Raw genomic sequence first — 25,799 nt, forward strand, 5'->3', positions numbered from 1 at the left:
AAAAGAAGGACAAGCAACTTTAGGCTATGGCCAAGAGCAGAGTACGTATGTTTCACACTAGACAGTCTGATGTGACTGTGTCAGAGTGTGTAGGAGATCCTAGAAACTGTGCTTTTCATAAATGCATATGCCTTCAGTTTACATCTGAGAAAACAAGTATAGTTCATGGACCTCAGTTGGAGATTCATATGATCTTGATAAGGAATAAAACCTTTGATTTGATAAGAAAACATCGATTTATTCAAATAAATCATTCAGAAGGGAAAAAAAGTCACTCTGACAAGTCTTTCAATTCACAACCATTTACAAGTTTTGTAAATGTCCAGCTCATTCGAAAGAGTAATTATTTTTTCTTTCTGTAAGATGCTAAGACTTTAATTACTCCATAGCTTAAATGAAATATGTGTGGCCCTTATTTCAAGTCATTTACTTAGGAAGAATTGAAATGTTTTGCCTTACAAATATTTACTGTTATTTGACTGAAAGAAAAATGTTGAAGCTAAACTTCTACATAAATAATGAAAAAAAAATTCCATTGGCTCATACTCCATTGTCCCATTTACAATAGAGTACTGTAATGCAGTTTCCATCGTACTACTTGCTGAGATCACACTTATTACAGTAAGTGGCCTCAGATTCAAGTTTTCAGATCTCATGCTAACAATACATTACATTTACTGTTCTTAAAATGGTACTGACAATTCACTTCCAGTTAGGAATCAAGAGTATCCTAAATTTTCTGATGTGTGTCCATACACACAGAAGTTACATCTGACATCAGTCTGAGTGCCTCAGTAAACTCTTGAGCCCGCTCAGCTTAAATGAGTAGCAAAACTGCTAAATTATTCTTCAGAATGATGTGCAGCTGCTGGGTTTGGAAATTGGCTCCTTTCCCTCCAGGGCCTGCAAAGCCCAGCTGTGCTAGCCTAGGCACAGCTAAGTACTCCTCTGCTCTCATAAGGGAAAAACAGTGTTCACCAAGGATGCAGGAATGGGAGTAGTGCTAATTACTTTATGGTGCAAAGGTGTCTCCTGCTTCTCATTTATGATGTGTTATGTCTTCATTTAAAGAGGGATACATGATCTGGTGTGGCACTGCCACAGAGATCACAAGGATAACCAAAACATGAGAAAGATGTTTTTTATAATATCTTTGTTTAAAAAAAACAGAAAAGGAAAAAAAAAGAAAACATTCCCTCACTCCACCCCCCACTCCCCCCCCCAGAAAAAAAACAAAAAACAGCATCAAACCCGAAACCACAAACAAACCCAAACTGTGCTGTGTAACACTTTTTAAGGTTTGAATATCCACTGCTACATTTTTGGTACATTTTTCTTTTCAATAAAGAATGACAGCCGGCCTATGGCTCCAGAGATAACTCACTCTAGGTAAAATTCACACTGTTTTTTTTTTTCCCCACTGTTTTTTCACTTAACAGCAATAGCGGACTTCAGTTTGTCAGTAATTCTCTAAATAATAGCTCAACATTAAAGGTATTTCTAATGAATCTTCAGATATCTCTTTCTGAAGATATTTTTTCTGCTGCTTCTGTAAACCTCTAGCTAACTATCCCCATTTTACATTAAATCTTTCATTCCACCCAGCTCCATCTGGGATATTTGGTGAGATATTAGCACTGAGTTAAGTTTTGCACACATAGACCATTGAGATAGAAGACATACTTGATCAGATTTCCCTTTTTTCATCGGTCCAAAAAAGAACAAAGATTTCAACTGTAACGACATTAACTACAGGGAAAAATACATTGAAAACCTCTCCTGCAACAAATTAAACTAAACAAAATAGATTATACTTTCCTCTTTGAACATCTGAACTTTTGCTCATGAGAGTTTACTATGCCCTAAAAGTAAAGGGAGCCAAGACAAAAATGTAGCATACAGCCAATTCTTGTAATCAAAGGGAAGTGGGCAGAATCAAGGAAACAGAAAGTCTCAACAAGGCAAGACTACAGTTTTGAATGTGAACCTACACAAAACAAAGTTGAGGTTTTGTTTATTTGCTTGTTTTGTGTGTTTTGTGCTTTTTTTTCTTCTTGCTGGTGTTTATCAGTGAAAGTACAGAAGGTGCAAGTACCAGTATACAGCCATATGGAAATATCTCTGAGTACACAAAGCACTAAGATGCTATTAATCATAGGAGATAGGCATATATTTATTTAAGGTTCACAAAACAAGACTGGGTCAACTTTTCCCATTGCTGCCCTTTCAAATGCATGATCTATTTTGCATGTGTCTTCAGTAATGAGGTTTTATTTATTCTTTTCCTAAATCAAAACAGCACATTCACATCAAATGAATTTCTTGAATCTTATGCTTGTTGGGCTACAGCATACGGGTGTTCAGATCATGGAACTCAGCAAAGCTGAGGCATAATTCTTTGAGGTATAACTCACATATACATACAAAAATTTTCATTTGTAGATATCCAAGACATTTTCATGTGCTTAAAGTAAATGATCTCCGTGCCTGCAAGTAGGTTGAGATACCATAGGAAAAGAAACATGGTTATTTTCTGGCTGTTGTTATCATGTCTGTAGCCCTCCTTCAGTATATTGATGAGCATCGTCTCTACTATATACAAAAGTCTCCCATTATATTTTATCTCCATTCTGGTACTTGAAAGATCATATGTTTTCTCCCTCAGATTCAGGTTTCCAGATCATAAACATTCAAAACATCATCAGTGTTCCATAGAATTTTACATGCTTGTGTAGGTCAACTCCACATCAACTCTGAACTACCAGAAAATGAATCAGTCCATATATTACAAGCATTGTTGCAGGCAAGTCACTGTCTCAGGTTCCCCCAAAAAGATAAGCAGATATGTTTCATTTTGATATCCTAATGAATGTATCATTACTGCTTGTAAACATTTGAAAGGTACTAGTAATAAGCAGTTGGAAGAAAAAATAATTTAAAAAGTTATGTTTCTGTGCAAATGAAACATTAACAAATAGAGCTGTTTATACATTCTAGTATTTTTCTTTTGGTGAATTCAGACTTTCAAAATCACTTCTGAACATACCAGATGCCTTGGACATTACAAACCTGAATGTAAAGCAGCATGAAATAACTGAGACTAAAATCTGGGCTGAACTATTCCCACTTTTTATGTGAGACTCATCACTTACCACCATGCTCTGACAGTACAAGAAAGTGGCAACTATTACTGAAAGTTATGCTATCTGTGCAACTGTTTTAACTGCTAAAAAGCACAGCAGATGTAGCCATAAAGGTAACGGATCTAGATGCTGGAGAAAAACACTATAAACGAAAACCCTTTCCGTGATGCTAGAAGTATATGCAGTTTAAGAACATTCCACATAGATCAATATTAGAGCCACATTATTCATCAAATCAGGATGAACAGCCATTCCTGAAACTGTCAGTAGACGCTAGAAACTAAGAGAAAGATAACTGTGGATAGAAAAATTCATGCAAAGTGAAATGGACTGATCTGTGAACTAGCCCATCCAAACAAAGATTAGGAGTCTAGAAATAAGGTTTTGAGATGAGGAGGCAATTCCTAACAACGAGTAACATCAGAAGCTGAGCTCTTTTTCAGCTTCAAAAGAAAGATAGGTGACTTGTGTACTGCATGCAATTATCCTTAGAAGACAGGACAGAAAGCAAATACAGTGAGGAAAGATATAGCAAGAATAAGACCTTGGAAACAGACAATTCAACTGAGAAATTCAGTTTTGGTTGGTTGGTTTGTTTGTGGTTTTTTTTTGTTTGTTTGTTTGTTTTTCTTTTTTTAATTAGACCTGTAATAAATATCTCATCAGAATAAGCTGCTTAAGAAAGCAAAGGATCCTTATGGTTCTGGATGTCTTCAGTTCATAACTGCTCATTTTTCTGGAACATCCAGACAAGTTGCTTTTATCAATGGGAATGCTCTATGTAATGTTGTAAGTGATATATGGAGATGAGACTGGATGATGTAGCTGTGCCTTCTAGCTTGAAGATGTATCACTATCTATTTTGAGATTTGCTTGGGGAGGGGAAAGGAGGTTGATTTTGTTGGGTTTCATTTATTTTGTCTATTTACAGCTAAAATGTCTATAGTGCAGATTCTTTAAAGTAGCTTATGCAAACATTAATTATATAAAGCATACTTTAGACAAATTAAAATTACCTCTTTTTCATAATGGGAACAAATTAAAGAAAGAAAGCCTCTACTTCAATATTGCTGTTCCTTTAGGACATTAGTTCCTGGCTAAGTGCCACATCTGTCTTGCATGGTTTAATTTACTGATGATTTTACCTTTTTCTCAGGAAAACATAGTATTTGTTCATGTAATATGAATGTCACAATATTACAACGATTATCCTGTAGCTTTATGTATGGTCATAATACCATCTGGTATACAGCTAAACTTTTTTTTGCATGTGTACCATCTGGAACATCTATCTATATTCTAATTATTGTACAGATGAGATTTTTGTTTTTACAGAAACACCATATTGGCTGTATCCTTCATTGATTTCTTAATTTTTAAAAATACAATGTAAAATAATGTAAAACAAACAAAAACTTGGCATCTTAAATTTGTTTTAGCTGTCACATTTGCCTATGCATTTCTCCTAAGGAATTAAACAGAAATCTAAATGTATTTACAACTACTTTGCTATTTATTTTAGTGGAAACAGGATCTGGTTATTTAGGCAAAATGAGATAACACTTTTAGTGTAAAGTAGTTTTGAAGCTATATATACATGCCAAAGTTTCACATGCTGAACTGAATTCAGGGACTGGTGTTTTGCACTAGGATGGAGAAGAAAGGGGAGAAAAAAAGAGGTGGAGTGGGGTTCTTTCTGGAACTCAAAAAGAAAGGCCTGACAAATGTAATAATAAAATACCTGTTTGAATAAGCTAGAATAAAAAAGAAGAATGTAGATAGGAAGTACGTGTTATGTCCCTTTAGATGCTGGGAACCCCACTTTTGTGCAGCATTGGGCAGGAACTGGGTGGATTATCCCATATCATGCTACACTGATTCTGTTCATGAAGAGCTTCCTTTCTCCTCCTATGCTGTGGTCCTTTTTATTTTGTAACAAGCAAAACCATAGATCTTCTGACAAGCTGGAATGCCATCTCTCTCATAACATCCCAACACAAGTAGGTTGTGTTAAATTATTAATCTTTCATTCTAATCCCCACCCTACCTTAAGTAACTTTAGGAAGCCTCATTTGTGATACTTAATAACTTTCCTTTTATGTTGGAAAGTGGAGCTCATGATTAATAACTGATATCAAATGCACAGAAATGTTAAAAACACTTAATAGGTTTATGACATGCAATACATAAGTTTCACATCCAAAACTTAATTTACTTCCCCAAAACTTTGATGTATTTTGTAGGACATATACTTTTTACATTTGTCATAATTGCAGCTAGAAAGCCTATGACTATCTTATGCATTCATGTTTGTTCAGATGCCTAAATTAGCACCCTCTCAGAAATATCCTTGAAAGATTTATTTGACAAATTACCTGTGTCTGGCCTCTAAAAGTTCCACTGTAAGACTAGGGAGTCAAGCCTGCATTTGGTCATGCGGCATATTTTCAAAGTGTGTGTAAACACATTATAAAGGATGTTTCACTACTATTGTCTATACAGTGTATTACTATATGTCACCAATTATGCAGCTCTAGCAGAGGCTTCTTTTCTGCTAGCACACAGTAATTAACAAGAAAGAAGAGAGCAAGAGAACCCTTAAAGAAAAGAACAATTTAAACGACATTTACAATCCTTTTCATTATAATCAACATTTTAATCTAAAGGTAACTAGCAGCTTGAGATAATCTGTGACCTTTAAGAATATCTTCATGAGTATGTGTTTAAAATATGTATTACATTGAGCAGGATCTCTAGTTTATTTATTCTGTTTTGTAAATTTGCACAAGAATTTTCCTTTCTTTTTGCAACGTGTGTTTTATTCCTTTCACTTTCCAATTTAGATATAATTAGACCTTAAATAAAACCTTAAGAAGATAATGCATTAGGTAAGATCTTATAAAACTCTTAAATGCTGGACTTAAATGCACTATCAAATATGCTAGAGGCTATTGCTTTCCCTAGTGTAATCTTGCTTGCTTTTAAATTGTTCTCTTCTGGCAAGAAATCAAAAAATACAGAATTCCTTTAATTAGTTGGAATTTCAAACTAAGCATCTTATCCTTTTAGATTAAAAATCATTACTAAAAGTAGGAAAAAGCCTACAGAAATTAATGCAGTAAAGAAATTATATACAAATGGCAAGACATTATTTAATTCTCAGTTAATTGGATACAATATTCTTTAATTTTTTTTCCTAGACTGAATTGTGCAAAGTGATTCTAAAAATTCACATCTTGAATACTTCTCGAGTACGAGTCCAGCTGGTGCTTCTGTGTAGACAGAGGCAAGCTAAGTTGGCAAAACTAAATCTGTCACTGAACATAGAATAACTATAAAATAACTTAAGGACAAATATACAACTTTTAATGAAGGTTTAGACTGATGATACTTATTTTTTATAAAGCTAACTTTTTGCATATGACCTTGGTTTATAAGTCTTTTATGATTTAGGATTTAATTAGCTAGCAACTCCTTAAATTCTAAATTATTTCCTCCCTACACCTTTTAAATACTCAGTCTCCATTTCCTCAATAATATATTCCTGGCATTCATAATATTGAAAATAGAAGTTAAATGGTCATTTATAGCCAGATCTTAGCAATATTTGTATAAGATGGAAGTGTTGAAGTAACCAGTGTTACTTCTTCAAGAATTTCAAGTAGTAGTAAAAGCAATCTCCAAGACATTAATGATTATTTCCCATGACTTGGAGTGTAGATGATGTCTCACAAGCCAGAAGAAGATAAAACTTAGTCTTTAACTTTTAAAGGAGGAAAATTATAGACCTGTCTGCATCATTTCAGAATTCAGAAAGATACATTTTCTTTAGAAAGATTAAACAATCTGTTTACAAAGACTTGAAATGATAAAGTGACAAGAAACAAACTACATTAAGTCAATTGAATTTCCCTCTTTGACAGGGTAAGTGAATAAGGAGGAAGAAGTCATAAACTGCTCTGCATGACATTCTCAAAGAAACTAGGAAAACATCATGAAGATGAAATTATTATCCACCATGTGTACAGGTGCAAAAAAAAGAAAAATAGAAAAGCAAAAAAACCTAATCAAAACATTGTGTGCAGGCAATCCCTTGCTAAGTATTCTCAGTTTGAAATCAAACGCTTCTGCAAAGATCTACTCTGGGTTCAGTCCTTATTGGTAATTTATAAGATGTAGCTCCAAGTAGAGAGCAAACATTTCAGATGTACAGATAATGCTATTTGTGTGGCATGACAATTTGGAAATAAGTGAGAAAATCTCATTCTGTGACCTATTAAGTGTTCATCTCATAAAGTGCACAAGCTTGCTACTCTACTCTTCATTTCTTCCTCATGTCTATATTTTGGACAGCAAACTTTAAAAATGTAGACAAACAGCAAGTAGCATAGACAAAGGCAACAGAAAGATTTAAAAGATGATATATTAGATAAGGTTCAAAAATAGATGCTTTTACTCTTGAATAACATACAAATACTGTCCCTGTGGACTGCAGGGACAGACATGGCAGGGAAGAGGTGATTAATGATAGTACCTGTCCTAGTGGGTGAAAAGCTTTTAGGGAGAGTGTGAAAAGTTTTTTCCTCTAGTTCAGGAAAGTTTTGTCTGTCTAGCAATCTGTATTCTCTTGGACCCAGTATTTCATGCATATGAGAATAGTAGCTACTTATCCAGAATGGCTGAAAAATCCCTGCCAATAAACAGCTCTTCAAAGCGGTTTAACTTATACCTGAGGCTGTGACAAAACTGGGAGAAGTAAACACCAAATAAGTGACATTAAAATTTAACTAGAAAAGCATATTTAAAGCTGATTTTACTGTTGGGAAGCAATAAACAAAGACATTTTTGCTTGAGTCTCATTGGTATCACACACAACTAAGAAAAGCAACCTATTAAATGTAATGCAATTATACAAAGAGGGAAACATTGGTTTCTTCTCAAGATATTTTATCATTTCATAGAAAGGGATAAAATTGTATATATAATTGCACACATAGTTGCTTGAGAAATTCCTGTTCGTCACCATGAGAAGGTTATAAATATCCCAGCTAAAAAAAAGCAAGTGGATTAAGAACGCTAAAAATTGTATCAATGGTGGGAAGCTTATCACCTTCCTTTCTATCTTGAGTTAGTCACCTTTCTGAAATTGTTTCAGCAAATAAAGCAAAGGTAGCACTGAGTCCCAGACATGCCTATCATACTCATTGTCCATGAAGCACACAAACTAGAAGTGAATCAAATACACCTTTGTGACACTTTTTCTGAATCAATCTAAAAATCAAGCAGACTTATACCAATGTCCCAAAATTTTACTACTGAAGATAGTCTTCTGAATAAATAAACACCAAAAGAGAAATGAAACTTGGCCACCTAAATGTTTCAAAAAAGAACTACAACAAATGTATATGCAAGTCCAGAGTAGATAACTGATATCAGGAGCAAATTTTGTGCTTAACTAGATTTTGCTTTGACTTAAATGTCTTCCACTGTTGCAGTGAAATACAGTGACATTCTTCTCTTTTAGTTCTGAACCAATTAAAAAAACACAAAGATCCAATTGTAAGAGAAGAAACATTCAAACAGGAAATACAACACTTGTAAAAAGTCATGAATGCAGAATAATTAATTCAATTCTATATTAATGGAAATCAAATGAAGACCAGCATTCTGATTAAGAACATAGCAAATATTCAACCACAATAGTGAACAACCTCAAAGTAAAAGTTTCTGACAATATCACAGCTGGGGGCCAAATCAACTCTTTCCACATCAGCACCTCTAGCTGGTTGAGATACCATCAGTTATCCCATCTTGCCTCCAGCAACTACTATGAAAAGGCATAGATCATCTGTAAGCCCAATGCCACATCTGAGACAACTGCATGGGTCAAGCAGTAACTAAGACCTCCCTGTCAGGAAGCAGCAACAGCAGGACTGCTCCATGACAGAAGAACAGGCCAGGAGCCAAGAGTGACCCCAGCACAGGGGTACCTCTCCAAAGGGGCACAATACCTAACCAAGATGGGCAGAGCCATGCACCACCAACAGCTCAGTGAGCACCATTCCAAGACAAAAGTCAGAGCCAGTACTCAGTCAGGAGGGAACATGAACAAGAACAGCATCAGTAGAGCAAGATTAGAGCCCTGGCCTGAGCTGAAATGGGCCCATGTGTAGGGATGTGTGTGGTAGTCCCAGGTGAGGCTTGTCTTAGCCATTAAAGCCTATTACTTGGGCATTTACAATCTCAAATGGCACTAGATAGCTTAACCTGGGTGAACTGGGCCCCTAACGTTTTACTATTAGTTAGATAATTTTGTCATAATAGCAATCAAATATTTTTATATTTTATTTATTATCTATAATAAAAAGTATTAATATTTTTATTCTTACAGATAACTTTTCTAATTTTTCCCTTCTTTCCTTGTGACTCTAAAGATGCCATTGGGTATTTTCATTTTCTCCAGCTCTCCCACATCCTTAGATAAAAGTTGCTTTATGTTTGATTTGCTATTCCCTCCCATGTCTTAAATAATTATTTCATGTGTCCCTCTAAAATCGAGTTTCCAGAATATTTACTGACCTTTAATCCACTTTGTTTCCACATTTTACTTTCCTTTTTAATATAAGAACCTGTTTATAAGCACAGAAATACATCACTGTACCTGAAAATGATTATTTTCTATTTTAAAAAAGGGATACACACAACAGTTGGCAAGCATTGTGTTCTGTGTATGCTACAATTCTCAGTAAGGATGATAGTTATTCACCACCAGCTGTTTATAGTGCAGTGATAACTGTGGACCAATTGACCAGGGATTATTGCTTCCTCCCTACTTAAGGTGAAGTGTTTACATATTCTGTGAATATTGCTGATGAGGAGCCCTATGGGAAAAGGCTGAAACTCTGCTGGAATCAGACTGTTTCTGAAGTTTTTGCAAACATTTGTGATTTTGTTTTTTAATTTTGGTCTATGTATTGTACTACTCTAAATCATTGAAAAATAGGTATCACATAATATTGCTTATATATTTAAGAGAGAAGAAGCTAAAATAAAAGGAAACCAATATATATCTGTCAAAAAAGTCCAAAGAAAATTGTCATCAAGTTAAAATCAGTTTGAACAGACTCCCTCTTGTAAAAGATGTTGGAACACATCTTCTGGTGGCAACAGAACTGTATTTTCTTAACTGTGAAATTTACCTTTCCCCTCCATGTAATAAGCTACTGACCTCAGTGTAATTATTTTTAATATACATTGTATATTCAGTGACAGAATTTATTCATACATCTTTAGAAAATCAAGAAAATTAACCCCACCTAAAAAAATCCCAAAACAAAATCACTGGAAAACAATTCATTAATAAGAAAATTTCCAACCAATAGTAATAAAAAGATACTGAAAAGATTAATTTAAACAAATCGAACTTGATCACAAGCAAATTAAATACAAGCAGTCATGTTATTAGAATGTAATAAACATAACATTAAGTCACTACAGGCTGAAAATTGATTCAATCTCTGGTGAAAGTACCCCATATACTTTATGTGATACATTGTATACAGAAATAGTTTACTAGAAACTCCAGACTGAGATCATAGAATCATAGAATGGTTTGGGTTAGAAAGGACCTTAAGATCACCTAGCTCCAACCCCCCTGCTATGGGCAGGGACACCTCACACTAGACCATGTCACCCAAGGCTCTGTCGAAACTGGCCTTGAACACTGCCAGTGATGGGGCATTTACCACTTCTTTGGGCAACCTGTTCCAGTGTCTCACCGCTCTCACAGTGAGATACCTAGAATAAAACCCTCCTGAACAGACACTATTATGGATGTGATTGGAACTGTTCAGAAAGTCAAAATGACTCAGATAAGAAAAGCATGTTTTAAGACATAATCAATCTGCAGTAAGCTAACACTGTTTACAAGTACCAGATTGAAGAACTATTCAAAACCACTGAAACAACAAGCAGCTAACAATAATTTCCAAGCAAGCTTTTGCCATCTTTAGCTAGTTATATGTGCATTGCCTCTTGTGCTGTCTACAGTGCTGGTGGGAAGTCCTTCAAATGTATGCCTCCAAAGTTTCCCCATTGTTTTCCATGAAATCCTGCCTCATTCTGTGAAGATTTTACAGGGATTTGCCATACTACATTGCATTCGTTGTCAGTCGTGCTGACCATACTGTCTTACCATTTCCAGGTCTCATCTTGCATATTCACTGGAGTTTAGGACTGTCTACAGCTCCATATTTGCACATCTTTATGTGACCATGGATGCTTACAGGTTAGTGTGTACAAAGAAATGATCCATGTGTCACAATCAACAGCCACTTTACCCGGGGGGTTGGGGGGGGGGGGGGGGAATCATAAAAAAAGGCCAAGAACTGCTTAGGACTCCTTAAGGATACCTAAAACATGTTCTTTAAGGGTACCTAAAACGTGTTATTGAGCTACTCAAAGTAGTAAACTTCAGCATGTCTCTCTCAAACAGCTGTCCGCAAACCAGTGGTTGATTATGAAGACCTGAGGTTACGTGGTCTGTAAGTGTTCTATTCTTACAGAGAACAGATAAATTCTAACCCTGATTTTTAATGAAATTATTGGTTGCAGTCCCAGGGATGTTATGAGATTATTAATAAAAGGTGTGCTCCATGCAAAGCAAAAAATTAAGAACACGTTTCCTTGTGAATAAGGTGCTGAACAAGACATGTGGGTTATATATCTAAGACTCCAAAGAAAATTTTGGCCTCCATGAAGTCAATGGAATTTTGTCATTTTATAAAATTACATTTATAATAAAATATCATTGTCATTTTAACAATATTTTATGTCCCATCACTGACTTTCTTGAAGAAGTCCCTTTACCTTTCTAAACATCCCATTCTTTGGCTATAAAATAAAGATAATAATGAATGACTGCCCTTTGTGAGGTATTTTAAATAAAAATCATCATAAGGCAGCATTCTCGGGAATACAGATTCTACTTCTACCTGTCAAATATATAGCACCCAATAGCCAACACAGTCTTCTACAATAGAAGATTGGTTCTATACTAATGGTAAATTAAGAAATAAATTATCACACTGAAATTTTATAGTTCTGCATTCATTTGCAGTAGTTAATGCTCAGCCATTTATCCTGGTGTCGAAACAGATATTTAAAAGTTCTATTACGATGAGAACAGAATCTGGCTCGCACAAATGAGTGATCTTAAAATTACATTCATTTCTATCAAGGAGTGATATTTTCATGGTCCATTTTCCCACTGACATTTTGGCAGGTGTCAGAATGATAGCACTAAGCATTGAGGAATTCCCATAGACTAGATTCTCAGCAGATGTAAATCAGCAGAACTAAAATGCATTAAAGCCACAAGAAATTATACAACCTAAGAATGTTCTCTCAGGTATCTGCTATCCCTACAGAAATATCTTTCAAGTCAGCAATGTGCACTGTTATTGCATGCTGTATTGAGACCTAAAAATTGTATGCCAAGCCTGTGAATCAATGTAAAATCCAGCAGACTAGAATTGGTGAAATTATTGATGGGTTTGCAAACTGCCCATAATGTTTTGTATTTTATGTATTTTATATATCCAGCTTTTTCACAGTCTGATATTTTCTCTGTGGCCTCGTCGTGCTTTAAACCCGGACAGACAGCTCGTTCACTAACTCCCCACCTTTTCCTCCCTCTTTCTTTCTTTCCCCCCTCCCCCCTTCCCCACTCCCAGAGGGATGGGGAGGAGAATTGAAAGAATGCAACTCCTACGGGTTGAGACAAGAACAGTCCAGCAACCAATGTACAACACAAATCACCACCGTTACCACCAATGACAACAATGATAAGAGAAAATAACAAGGGAATAGAATACGATACCAGCCACTGAAAAACTAGTCTGACCCAGAAGACCCCATGTCCTTCCGGGTAACCCCCAGTTACCCCCCCCGGGCATGACGTGCTGTGGTATGGAATACCTCTTTGGCTAGCTTGGGTCGGGTGTCCTGTCTCTGCTTCCTCCCGGCTTCCCCTCCTCCCTGGCAGAGCATGAGACTCACAAAGTCCTTGGTCTTGGTAAGCATTACTTAGCAACAACTGAAAACATCGGTGTTATCAGCACTGTTCCCAGGCTGAAAGTCAAAACACAACACTGCACCAGCTCCCAGGAAGGAGAAAAATGACTGCTACTGCTAAAACCAGGACAGACTTATTTTGCTTTTGCATAAGAGTACATCTGTTGAGGGTTGGAGGGTGATAATTTTTTTTTCCTCATGACAATGCACCCTCTTTTTGTCATGCTTTGTTCTTGTCATTTTTAAAGTACGGCAGTTTTGTTTTGAATAGGCTGTTCAGGGTCCTGTATTCATAAGGTGGCCATAATTCCTAAAAAACAGATTTTGCTTGCTGAGCAGCCATTGGTGGTTTGCAGGATGTCCATGAATCCAGGATAAGTGGATATATCACAGGGTACTGAGACTGATAAAAACTAGGGGGATAGCACAGGGGGTGAGTTCTCAGAGTTCAGCTAACCTAGAACTGTGTCCTCTGTCTTTGCTGGAGTTCCCCAACCAAGGAGTCTTCATTTGTCCAAAAATAGATTTGGACTTTTTCACTGTTAAATGAAAGCAAGAAATTGTTTTTCTAGTTCAAATAAACAGATTATAATCTTATATGTTAATTCCAGATGGGAAATAAAATCAGTGCAGTAAGAGCAACATGTCACATGTCTGAGTATTTTTTAAACAACTCTGCACTGGTGGGCACAGACTTTTCCACCCATGTCTTGAAGCTCTGATGAACCTCCTGATGACCATACCTGGACAAGCTGGCCCAGGAGCTGTGCTGCTGCCTGCAGGAGAAACCTGCCTCAACCACCTCTTCTTCAGCAAGAAGAGTGTATCTGAGGACATGGTCTTGTCTCTGGCCTTCTGCATGGCCAACCTGATCAGCCTCTCCCAGTGCCTAATATTGGAGCCAAGTGCCCATGCTCAAGCACTGCACAAGTTCAAGGATCTGTGAGATTGGCCCATAAGAGTTCTGATTAGATATTGAAAGAGGTCTTCGTGCACAGAGCCGTTTGTGGGGTTCACAGATGACAGCAGAAGATGAGCTCATGCCCCAGTGTAGAAACACAAGGGAGAACCACCATGGATGCTGAGAAGCGCTCTGGCTGCTTGGGCACAAGTGAATGCAGAGCCATGGCTCTGAAGGCAAGAGGTGCATCTTACACAGATCACCAAGGGAAAATGGAAGACTCCATGAGTATTTGGTAGTAGTCAGAACACAGAACTATTTTTCCATGTCGTATTTATTTAATCTATTGCCCTAGTATTATCCTCCCTAATTAGCATTGCTTTTGTGTAATTAAACTTTTGGTTTCTATAGTGAGACACTGCAGCTATGAAATTTATAATTTAAAATGCCTCCAAATCATAGATTTAGCTAAATCCATGCAATTTTAGTGAATCCCATAGCTTTGGCAGTGTGTAATATGAACAGATTTTAGATGAAGAATGCCACAGAAGGTGGGAGAATAGAAAATTGCTTTGGTGTGGTAGATACGGCTGCAAAGCAAAGCCCACCACTGCACAAACCACCAGCTAAATACGACAAACCATGCATTTCAGTTTTTCTGTTGATATTCTGAAAATAATGATGATTGTGAGCTGTCAGAAAGATTCACTGCACCAATTATGTTCATCACCAACTGACAACCTACCTAGGCAAACCCTTTAAAATCTGAGCCTCCTACAACACTAATGAGCATTAAAGAACACAATATATAGCTCCCATGAGTCAGAGACACAGCATCATAGCTTACCACTGCTATAAACAGTAAATCTTTACATATGCCTATTGGCAGTGATATTCCACAAATGTCAGCATAGACTCTTGTTTTCCAACTTCATCAGCAATGCTTCTCTTCATTACATTTATAATATGTGACCCAAAAATCAACTGTACCAATATAAAGAAGTATGTTTTATGCGGAAAATTAGATTTGCTTTTGGGGTGGGAAGAAGTAGGGTGATGTGAAAGGGGTTTCATATGACTTCCAAGAACTGCAAGCCTCCCTGAAGATTTCTAAGTCTCTCTATAAAGACTATACTACTATTTGTTTCAAGTGAAAGTTTTTGTGTTTTGTTTTATTTTTAAGCAGTCAGCTATGCAACAGTGTCACAGTCCCTGTCATATTCTATGCTGCAATGTAGCCTTTTGTCACTGTGTCATATGCACTACAGGATCTCATTGAGGTGTCACGCCCTCAAAAACCATTCCTGCTTCCAAGAATGAGACACAATAAACCAGGAGTATGTGCTACTAAAGAAAGAAATTGCTTTGTTTGTCAGGAGTGTTGAGAGCAGTAACTTCACTCAAAGGAGCACTCTTAGATTATTTTAGCACAGTTGTCACATGCACAGATGAACCCAGTGAAGTATTGTTTTCAGGATCATTATTTGTATACTATTTCAAAACAATTTGCCTTGACCTAATGCTTTCATACATACATGGTACTTGGAATTCCAGGGTGCACCTACAAGCCACTCCAAATCTGAAGCCTAGATAAAAGTAGCAATCAACTGTGCACATGTAGAATACCATATCATTAAAATAAGACAAAGCAGCAAACAGCACATCACTAACTAGGGATTTCAAATAACATACCAGAGAAAGAACAGACAAAATGTTTAAAATGTAAGAAACAATTCACTAAAAAGCTGAATTCCATTATACAGTCGGGTAAAAAAATACAGGGTGAAAGACACTTAAGCTGTGTACTCCGAAGCAAATTTTATTGCAGCATCCCTGCCAGTGCTTTTCAGGACAGTTCCATGGGAGTCTGCACTGTCCAAAAAGACACAGAGCTGGAACGCAGGCAGGGAAAACTTCAAGTGCAACCTCAAAGTGGAAAACCTTGAATCATATAACAGAACACACTCATATGTGCCTTGGACCACATTGAATTTATAAATATATATCACTTGGTGATCGGTGGGCATGGTCCACCCACATACACTGTCTTAACCGAAAGTCAAATTCTTACACCCTTGGTTATCTGCACATAGCTCTGAAGAAGGAATCAAATGATAAAAGTGACCAGTGAACAAGAAACATACTGGGGAAGAGCTCCTGCCTCTGGAATTGGCCTTTTGGAAAGGCTCTTGGCAGGACCTTCCTTCCAAAATCACGCTTCTGATCATTGGGTAAAGGAGAAAGGTAAGAGAAAAAAATCAGTAACTACCAGAAAATAGGAGCAAATTCAAGCCTCCAGTTCAAGAGTTCCATAGTGAGAAAAAGACAATGAAACATCCAGCATGTTCACAGAGCTGTGGGCTTCCTATCACCATGGGCACATCATCTGCTAAAAAAAAGGATCTTGAATAGCACTATTCTTGTCAGCAGTGAGATAACAGCCTTCAGCACACAACTGGGCCTTTTTCACTGACAACCCTTGGTAGCCAAAAGGTGAATTCTATTTGTCCTTCCAATGGCCCATCTGGCAGCCAGGTTTACCCTGCCTGGCAATAAATCACAACTAGTGATATCAACGCTGCTAATCCTGCTCTTCTGATTGGAAGGGATGGTGCTTATAACAGCTTGCAATCAAAAGGAATGGAGCAGAGTAGTGTCACAGACCTCCCACGTACCTCCACAATAATGGCTGCAATGGACTTGCCAATGTTTAATTTCAGTGATACAAATTGTAGGAATTTGAAAAGTTTGACAAGGTAATCTTTGAGTGAGGAGTTCACAAGCACTTGAGAGTTACTGCAGCTAGCAGTGACTGCAAAACAAAAATGTCTGTTTATTAGTCTGGTACACTTGATCATAGACTATCTGAAATTCACCCAAGAAGCAATGAAAGCAAACTGCATGGAGCCTACAAAAAGTATTTCTTTCATGGCTTTAACATTTTCTGAGCTTTAATTTAATTAAATGCCTTCCTGCACTTCACCTGTTCAAAAAGCTCATATTTTCTGCTGTTGACTGCATTCATTCAAGTGGATCAGAAGAAGAAAAGAAAGTCCAAATTTTGCTTCCAGGCAGGCTGAAGTCCAGTGCAGCTCTGTATTCATCTTGCTCAAAAAAATACATGTCATATATCTCTGCCTAATAAATACTGGATAACATTTTTCATTTCAGACCATTGTAATTATACAGTCCACCTCCTACATAATCTGCCTTTTCACAGATATGCTACTAACGTGATGCTTGTAATAAGTTTTACCTACCATTCACCCTGCTGAAATCTGTTAATTAAGACTTTCAGACACACACAATAATCCTACCTTTTCTGTTCCTGTAGGACTATGCATATACATGAGTGATCTCTGCAGCTGGAATATTAACACTGCTGAGGGTAATATTCTATATATGGAACAGTAGCCATATGCCACACATTGCCCCTTTTAAATAAATGTAATCCAAATCTACATTCTGGGATAAGCAGTCTTTCAGAAAAGACAGCTTCAGGAAGGAAGGTTCACTGGGCAACAATATTTCTTCAAGCCCAGGGAAAAAAGATAAATTGAAATAATACTTCTGATGCCTTCCAAAACTAAACCTCTGCTGTCAGAACTCCCTGCATATTTGACACCCCCTCTCCTATGCAGTAGTAAACACATCTAAGGAGGCTTCTATTTTGATAGTCCCCTCTGAAAAAAACCTCCACTGTCTTCAATACAAGATTTTAAGGTCATTGAAATTATTCAATCTTCTTTACTTCATAACACACAAAAATGCATTTTCTGGCTGAGAAACAGTAAACATTTTCAAGCACTATCCAAGCATTGTAATATTATAGGATATAGGCTTCTTATGCAGTCCATCAGGAAAAACAAATACCCGAGGAAAAAACTTATGAAGGATCTACACATATGTTGACAGGAAACAAAGTATGTCTTGACATTTCATCTAGTAAAGCATTCACCATACAAGTCGAAGACTGTAGTCTGATGCCCCGATTGCCATGGGGATACTGACCCCTATCACTCGCCTCCCAGCAATGGCCTCTAAACAGCTGGTTATTTCAAGGCACAGGACACCCCCAGTCTGCTTTGGATTTCCTTCCACATGGACAGGATAGGTGTTCAGTCAGAAAGACAAAATCCAAAAGCGATTATTACTGCCCTTCCATTTCCTCTGTCATAACTGCAGATTAGGACTCAGGTTTTCCCTTTCAAAACCAAGTCTCTGAGGTGCTCCAAAATTGCTAAACTGGAGTTCAATTCTCATTCTCCCTTTCTGTGAGAGGTGCTGCCCACAATGGCTTAATAACATTGTAGAATTCTAGCAATGCATAGGGATGTCCCTCAGTCTTTTCCATGCTTATAGAAACTCTACTTTGTAAATAAGACATTTACCATGAGTCTTGCACACAGAATCACAATTAATGTTAGCGTAGCGGCAGTAAATTGTGAACTTAAACATCATCTTTCATTTTTTAATGAACAGAAACCATCCATTCATGGTGGACTTGGCTGGCTTAAGCAGATGCAGTCTAGTTCTTTTCTTCTAGATCAATTCACATGATCTGCTCAGTACACTAGCTTGACTAGATAACTATCTGTACTCACACCAGAGGACAGTGACTGATATTTCTAAGGCAGGGAGGATATCTTTTTCCTAATATTTGAATTTCAGTAAATAATTTTCTCAGTAAGAAAAGAAGAAGACAAGGCAAAAATGTCACAGTTGTGGTAGGTCTTTATGGCAACTCAATTAAATGAAAACACTTTAATGTAAAAAATCAAAATATTCAGGTTTATCACTGTGCTTTCTTGATATAAAATAAAACCAGAGCTATCCACAGACTGTCAATATTAGAAAAAACAAATAAAAATCCCAAAACTCCAGACTTGAAAATACTCATTTTTCTGCTACAAATTTGGAGCGAATATTTTCAACCAACTGTAATAACTTTGCTGTAAATTATGCACTTCACCCACAGATCCTACTCTTTCAATAAAGGTAATATTTTTTTCTTGTTACACTGAAGCAATAAAAATTTTTGTGTCAACCCACATTTAGGTGATAATAAATTAATACAGCATTTGACCACAGATTATCCAATAGAGGAAGTACATAAAGTGGTTAAATTCTATCTTTTATTCCCTAGAGATTCTGAGAGATTTTTCCTTAAAAGAAAAAGAGGAAAGCAAACCAGCAAAAATAACGGATCTTACCTTCTATCTTCATTGTATTTCTCATGTATGCAGGTCTGTGAAAAACAGGAACCCCAGGTACATATTTAAATGAAGATGACAATTTTTTCACTAAGGTATCTAAATTAACTCAATATGCTAGACTTCTTATACTGAGGTGCTATTTGTGGAAATAACCCAGTTTAACATCTGAAGCCATACATCTCTGGCAGCTATTGACAAGAGTTTCTTGTCAGAATATACCACTTGCGAAAACAGAATAGTTCCCATCCTCAAGTGCTTTTAAAAGGTTGCTTAATTACTTAAAATATTTTTATTTCTAATTGGTACTTTCATGGAATGGTTATGGTACCTAATTGATTGAACATTAGTTCCATTTTACATTACATCTGATGAGTTATTGATTGTCCTTTGCTTTCAGGACACTTAGGGCTTTCCTGTTGAAGCACTTACAAGAATAAATACTCCAGCCCTGTGGCATCAGTAACTTGTCCTAGCAGGGCTGTTGCAGGCTTCTCTATAAAAGATTTCGACCATTACAGTCAATTGATCTAACAGTGCGGGATGCATTTCAATGTTGTAAACAGCTCCTGTGGTTTGTGGGGTGGTTTTTGTTGTTTGGTTTGGGTTTTTTTAGTTCCTCTCATGGCTTCAGTCTTTGAAAGAAGCAAGCTCAAAATTCAAAGAATTGACCTGTTCTCCTTTTGGGGCATTTAGAGCTAGAAACTTGCTACCATTTTAGCTATGGTTATGGATCTCAGGGAAGTGTACAAATCACACCTAAGCTTTTCAAGAGCTTAAGAATTTTCCAAAAGATTACATGGTAGCCTCTAAATCTTAGTGAGATATTCTGCTTCAGCTCAATGGACAGTTTAAAGGCTTTACAAACCACTTTTTTATTTCACTAATTTATTTTCCTTGCTGTCATTTTAGTTCTGTCAAATGAAGGTCAGCACACACTGCAGAGACCACTATAAAAAAAATAAAATTAAGATGTTTGTATTGTTTAAACAAGTGAAAGACGGCTCTCTGCAATGGTTCTGTTCTGAGGGTACTTAATCAAGCAGAACAGATGTTTATTATATAATTAGGGAGCGCTTTGCCATCAGTATGAGCAAATCATGAAATCAAATTGCTCCATAATACTTTCCATTATTTCACAGACACTTGCTGTGAGGAATTGAGGGTGAGCAAAACTGCCAGATACTGTGTTATTCTCCAGCCCTAGGCACTATTTGATTACCCAGCAGGGGGAACAATGCTGCCTGTTAGCATAAAGCCAGAAGAACTAGAACCTGCTTCATCTGCCAGTCTAGTACAGAGGACTTGCAGAGGAGGCAGAGTTGTGCATGAGGTGTGGCACAACTCTGCTCTACTGTGCTCATTCTTCACTCATAAAAGGTATGAAGGTCAGAGGCCATAAGCAGTAGAGAGCCCAGGCAGCTTTTAGAGCAGGTTTGGGCAGATGATTCTTCTGTTCACTTAGCAGCAATGAACTAGATTTCTATACTGAGCTTCGTATAGAGGCATGATGCCCTACAGTAGATGTCAAGGAGCCTTAATTAACTGAAAGAGTTTTGAAAGCCGAGCCTATGCTATGAGCGCCTCTAGGCAGGGAAGCTGTATTTATAATAGTAAGTTGAACATAGACACGGCAGGAACCTCAACCTCAGCAGGCAATTGCCCATACTGCTAAGTTATTGGCACCTTTTGGCCCAGGCCAGCAAGCATTCTCCTGGACAGAGCTCAAGTATAGTTCAGGTGCCAGCGTGGAGCAGTGACCCATCTTTCAGCAGCTCAGAAGTGGCCTCTCTGTTTTGAAGAGCAGAGAATTTAACTTTCTAGACATAGCGGCTGTTGGCGTACTCAGCCTAAGGCTAGAAAAATTGTTTCTGGCTCTTTTCACATGCTAGGAAAGACCATGGCCAGCAAGTCCCTAACCTGTATTCTTTCTCAGGCCTAGGAAGGTATTTTGGTGCTCCACGCTGTGATTGTAACAGATCAGGTAGTGCTTCCTCAGGAAAAAGACAACATAGTAGAGAAGTGGTGAGTGACTAGGGCCTGAATCAGAGAAATAGCAGAAATCATATAGAAATCTATACAGATAGAGTTATGTAGGAGATAAAATGCCAATAGATTATGGTTATGAATACATATCTTTGCTGCTGAGGTTCACAAAACTGACTTACCTTTCCACATGCACTGCACAGGGCATCTTATGATGTGCTGTTATAAAGGTAGACCAAACTTAAAGCTTAATCTTATCTTTTTTACTTCATGTGCAGAAATGTCCTCAACAGCCCTACAATAATTTTTTTTTTATATAAAATAATGATTTACAACATGCAGATATTATTATTTTTTTCAAGTCTAGAGTCAAAGTCTAATTTCTAGAGTTGCTCAGTACCATCTGTTTCTATGATATTGCCATTGCTATCGCTTTTTCATCTGCCCACCCATCTCTAGGTTGCAGCCTACAAAAATGAACAGAACAAATTAATTCCTGTCATCTTTTCCTGATGATAGTCATTTACTCCATTGTTGGTGTCTCTGAACTTTGCTGAGATACAGGTATATCTTAGTTTTCAGATACATATTTCTGCTTCCAAAGTTCTAAAATACTTATTCCAACCCAGAAAACTTTGAGAGGCTGCAACATGAAAAGTTTAAGACAGAGAGAAGACAGTATGATTTCTAGCTGATCTCTAGCCTGTAGATACCAATGGTAATTTAGAGCTGGAATAGCTTTGTAAATAATAAAGTCCTCACTGCTCATGTATATGATTCATACTACATTCTTGATGAACCTCATAAATATGACATGAAAATGTCACCGGTCTTTTCCTCTTTTTCCTTATGTTCATATGCACAAGAGATCACTAACCCAGGGTGACAGCCAACAACTGAAGCACTGCAATAGTAGAGTGAAAAACACAACTAAAAATCTACTCAAATAAAGTTCTAACTTTAAATAGGCTTACTCCAGCCAATAACATCGTAGTATTATTTAGCATTTAAAATATGCAATATTCAACTAAGAGCTTTCAGCATGTTAGCTTCTATCAAAAACTCCTAATACAAGGCCAAATCATATGATGACTATAAACCGTCACTATCAATGGCCTATCAATATGTGACTAAAATGAATATAAGATTAATTTTCAATTCATTGTAATTTTTTGTTTTCCTTGAACATGCTATTTTTTTCATTCAATGTGGATCAAAGTCCAATGGCTGTGCCATCAGAAAACAATCCTGATCTTGAGAAGGAAAAAACAATAAAGGATAAGTAGCCAAATATAACTCTAGCTTTGGTGTAGTCAGACCTCTAGTCTTTGAAAACATTTATTCTTCTACTTGGCATTTGAATGAATTTCTCTGATACCCTTTTATATTCCAATGAAATTAAAGATTTTTTCCTCTCAAACTTTCTTTCTGTGTAGCCAACTGTAGCACACACACATTTCAGATGTCATTTCTTTTATTTTACCTCTTATTTATACTTGACCTGGTCTATTTTATTTCTCTGGGATCTAACTGAAGAGGCATCCCTGTGTACCACGGTCTGGTCTGTCCATAAAGAAAAGAAAGGAAAAAATTATTTTACTACATGTGGCAGCAAGTATAATGAACTAACGCTGAGAAGGGAATGATCGGGGCTCTACATTTTAAAGGGAATTCAAGGAGCGTAGATGCTGCTTTGAGAAACACTGGCCTTGTGGGAAAGGAACTGATACTGAATCACCATGAAAGGAATTGGAATTGCACCAGAGCTCTTCTGCAGACATGCTTTCTGAGACAGATCAAGAAGAAATGCTTATGAAAAAAAGGTTCCCTTACTTGCAAGTTCTGGGGTCTACAATCAAACCCCCTATGGGACTTTAGATGTGACATTTATTGATCAGCTTTCTTGAGTGAACTCTGAGGAGAAAAATGTTAAAAATAACAAACAAACCCCTTTGTGTTAGTAACCATACCCTTACCTACTTTGCCTTCCATTAAGCAAGTCTCTCAACAATGAAAGTTTCCTCTGGTTCTGTGTTCAACTTAGTTCAACCTATTTTCCCTGTCTTTTAGTCATCTCACTATATAAAATTCCTTTGAACACAGTTCAGTCTTGAACAGACCTAAGTGTCTTCAGTTAAATGCCAGATGGTAAGGCAGGATATCTGGCTTTATAAATAAATAATGTCCATTGGATCTCTGAGATTATGGCAAGTCCCTTTCTGCAATTACTGCCTTTGAAACTGAGATGAAGAATAGAAGTTAATAAGATCATATTAATCACATAATATTTAGCACAAAGCTATCTGACTACACAAAGTTGGACATGTTTCAACAGCTACTTAGGCCAAGACAAAAATTGTCAAACTAAAATGTTTTTAAACATTTTTCTCTGACATCAACCCTATTATCATCATTAAAATCTTCTGCGTAAAATAGGTCATGACAAATGTAAATCACCAAGAAGACAGACTTAACAAAAGACAGTAACAGATTTTTCATTAATACCATCAGTTCCTCTAAGTCTGTAAAATTTCGTTGGTTAATTTAACTGATAGTGGAAATAACTTGGCATGTCCCAGGGAATGAAAGGATTACTTTACAAAAATATTGCTCAACAGTGATCATTTCTACTTTGTTAATTACTGTTGAATTACTACATCATTAGCTGTTGAATGAAACAGCTTTCTCTTCAGAAGCGAGATAGACTTCAATGCCTATCACTACAATGCTGGGCAAAATCTATAAGTACTTCCCAAATATTTTCTATAAAATTTGATATTACAAATGTTGGAAGATTCATATATAACCCAGTTGTATTAATATTCAGTACCTGTAATAGATGGGACTGGCTAGTCGACTAATTAAGACTCTTTCTTGATAACACCATCTTAATTCACAGTATCTTTTTACATTAAAGATCTTCACCCTACATGCTCATGAAATGTAAGCTGGTACATGCCAGCTTCTGCAGCCATAGGCACACAATAGGGAGCAATTCAAGTTCAGCAGTTTTAAACAGAATTGTATACGCTGTTGAAGCTATAACTGTAAAAACACTTGTGCTAGAGGAAGGCACAGTTTTGGAGTGGGGAAACTGAACTTGAACATTTGAGTTTTAAGAGAAATATCTTACTGCTTTTTCTCTAAAATGCTGCCGTATATGACTAGCTGTTAATGAATGTATTAATAGAGTTTCTTCTGGGAGGTAGGTGTCTGTCCCCATAGCTTTGCTGCACAACCTTTACTATCCTTACATTCCTTTGGTAGTGGATCTTCAGAAAATGTGCAGTTCAGCCAAAGCTGAAGGCAGTTTATTAGTCACCAAGACTACACAGAAAACAGACTACCAACACTGTGGGTTCTGCCTTCCATTCTGGGGAAGGTTTCTATGAAGTCAGAGCTCTGCAGTTACAGAACAAGGGAAAAAGGAAAGTTACACCACACTGACTGCCCTGCATTCAAACAGCTCTAATACTGTGGAAGAAAGCATTCTGATCTTTAGCTGTAGAGTCCTTGCCATTTCCTAAGCTAAAATACTTTTCTATGGAGGTATTACATTTGAGGACTAGAACTTACCATTTTTTGTTGCAATGTGGTAAATAAAATCTGTAGAGGACTGCCATCTCCATTACAATGGATGACAGGTACCAAAAACCAGTGAGAGACTAGGAAGTATTACAAGATAAAACAGAAAAATAGTTACGCATCCCACGTACAGTGGCACATGACTGGGCAACTCGGGAACATAATTCAGGTCACCTGAATGACCGGTGCTGTGCCCAAAGAACTGGACAAAGCTTCCTGCCTTAAGCTTTTAATTGCCTTATTGAAGAAAAAACTTAGTGAGGATTTTTTGTTTCATCTCAGTTGATATAACAGCAACTACAAGAACTCAGCAGTAATTCCACAAAGTTCTTTATATTGTGTGTGTGCATTGTGCACGGATGTTTTTTTTTTACTTTATTTCATATTTAATTTATGACCTGCTGCAGAGACTCGACTGAGTTAATGCATATGTTTAACACAAATAAAAGAAGTAGCTTTAGTTAAAAGGAAAGCCATTTCCCCTTCAGTCGAAAAGATGATATCCAGTGGATGGCTGGTCACTTTTTCTAGGAAGTTAACATTTGCTTGCCTACTATAAATCTCATCCACAGTGAGGGGAAACCAAAGTGTACTATTTACATATATATATATGTATATATATTCCTTTTCTTTTCTTTTTTTTTCTCTTTGATTTTGTGATTCAAAACCTACGCTATCAGGACTCTGAAAATATATTAGAAGTAGATTTCATTTTGTTTCACTGTACTACTATTTATTTCATGTCTGGCAATAAATAAATACATTACCACAAACTGGAAAAAAAAAAACAAAACTAGAATTAAAGATTTATGCACAGGTCACCTTTTCCAATGTATGTTAGATTTGATTGCCATTATGGTTATTTCATAAAGCTACTCCTGCAGCTGGTGGCTGTTG

The 25,799-nt window shown here is 36.8% G+C and overlaps 1 long non-coding RNA gene across 1 annotated transcript in view; it reads right to left on the minus strand.

Moving 5' to 3' along the window:
- The window catches only part of LOC134169138 (uncharacterized), a 114,679-nt gene extending 89,353 nt beyond the window's left edge, over positions 1 to 25,326 (minus strand). Inside the window, exons 1-2 of the long non-coding RNA XR_009966791.1 lie at positions 24,894 to 25,326; positions 22,801 to 22,880 (exon numbers count right to left, since the gene is read on the minus strand). This is a non-coding gene — a long non-coding RNA (uncharacterized LOC134169138). The remainder of the gene's footprint in view (positions 1 to 22,800; positions 22,881 to 24,893) is intronic.
- Between the last annotated feature and the right edge of the window lie 473 nt (positions 25,327 to 25,799).

Source organism: Pezoporus occidentalis, unplaced genomic scaffold (assembly GCF_034315485.1).
Source record: "Pezoporus occidentalis ecotype Australia unplaced genomic scaffold, CSIRO_AGI_Poc_V1 ctg335, whole genome shotgun sequence".
In the NCBI taxonomy this organism is placed as follows: domain Eukaryota; kingdom Metazoa; phylum Chordata; class Aves; order Psittaciformes; family Psittacidae; genus Pezoporus; species Pezoporus occidentalis.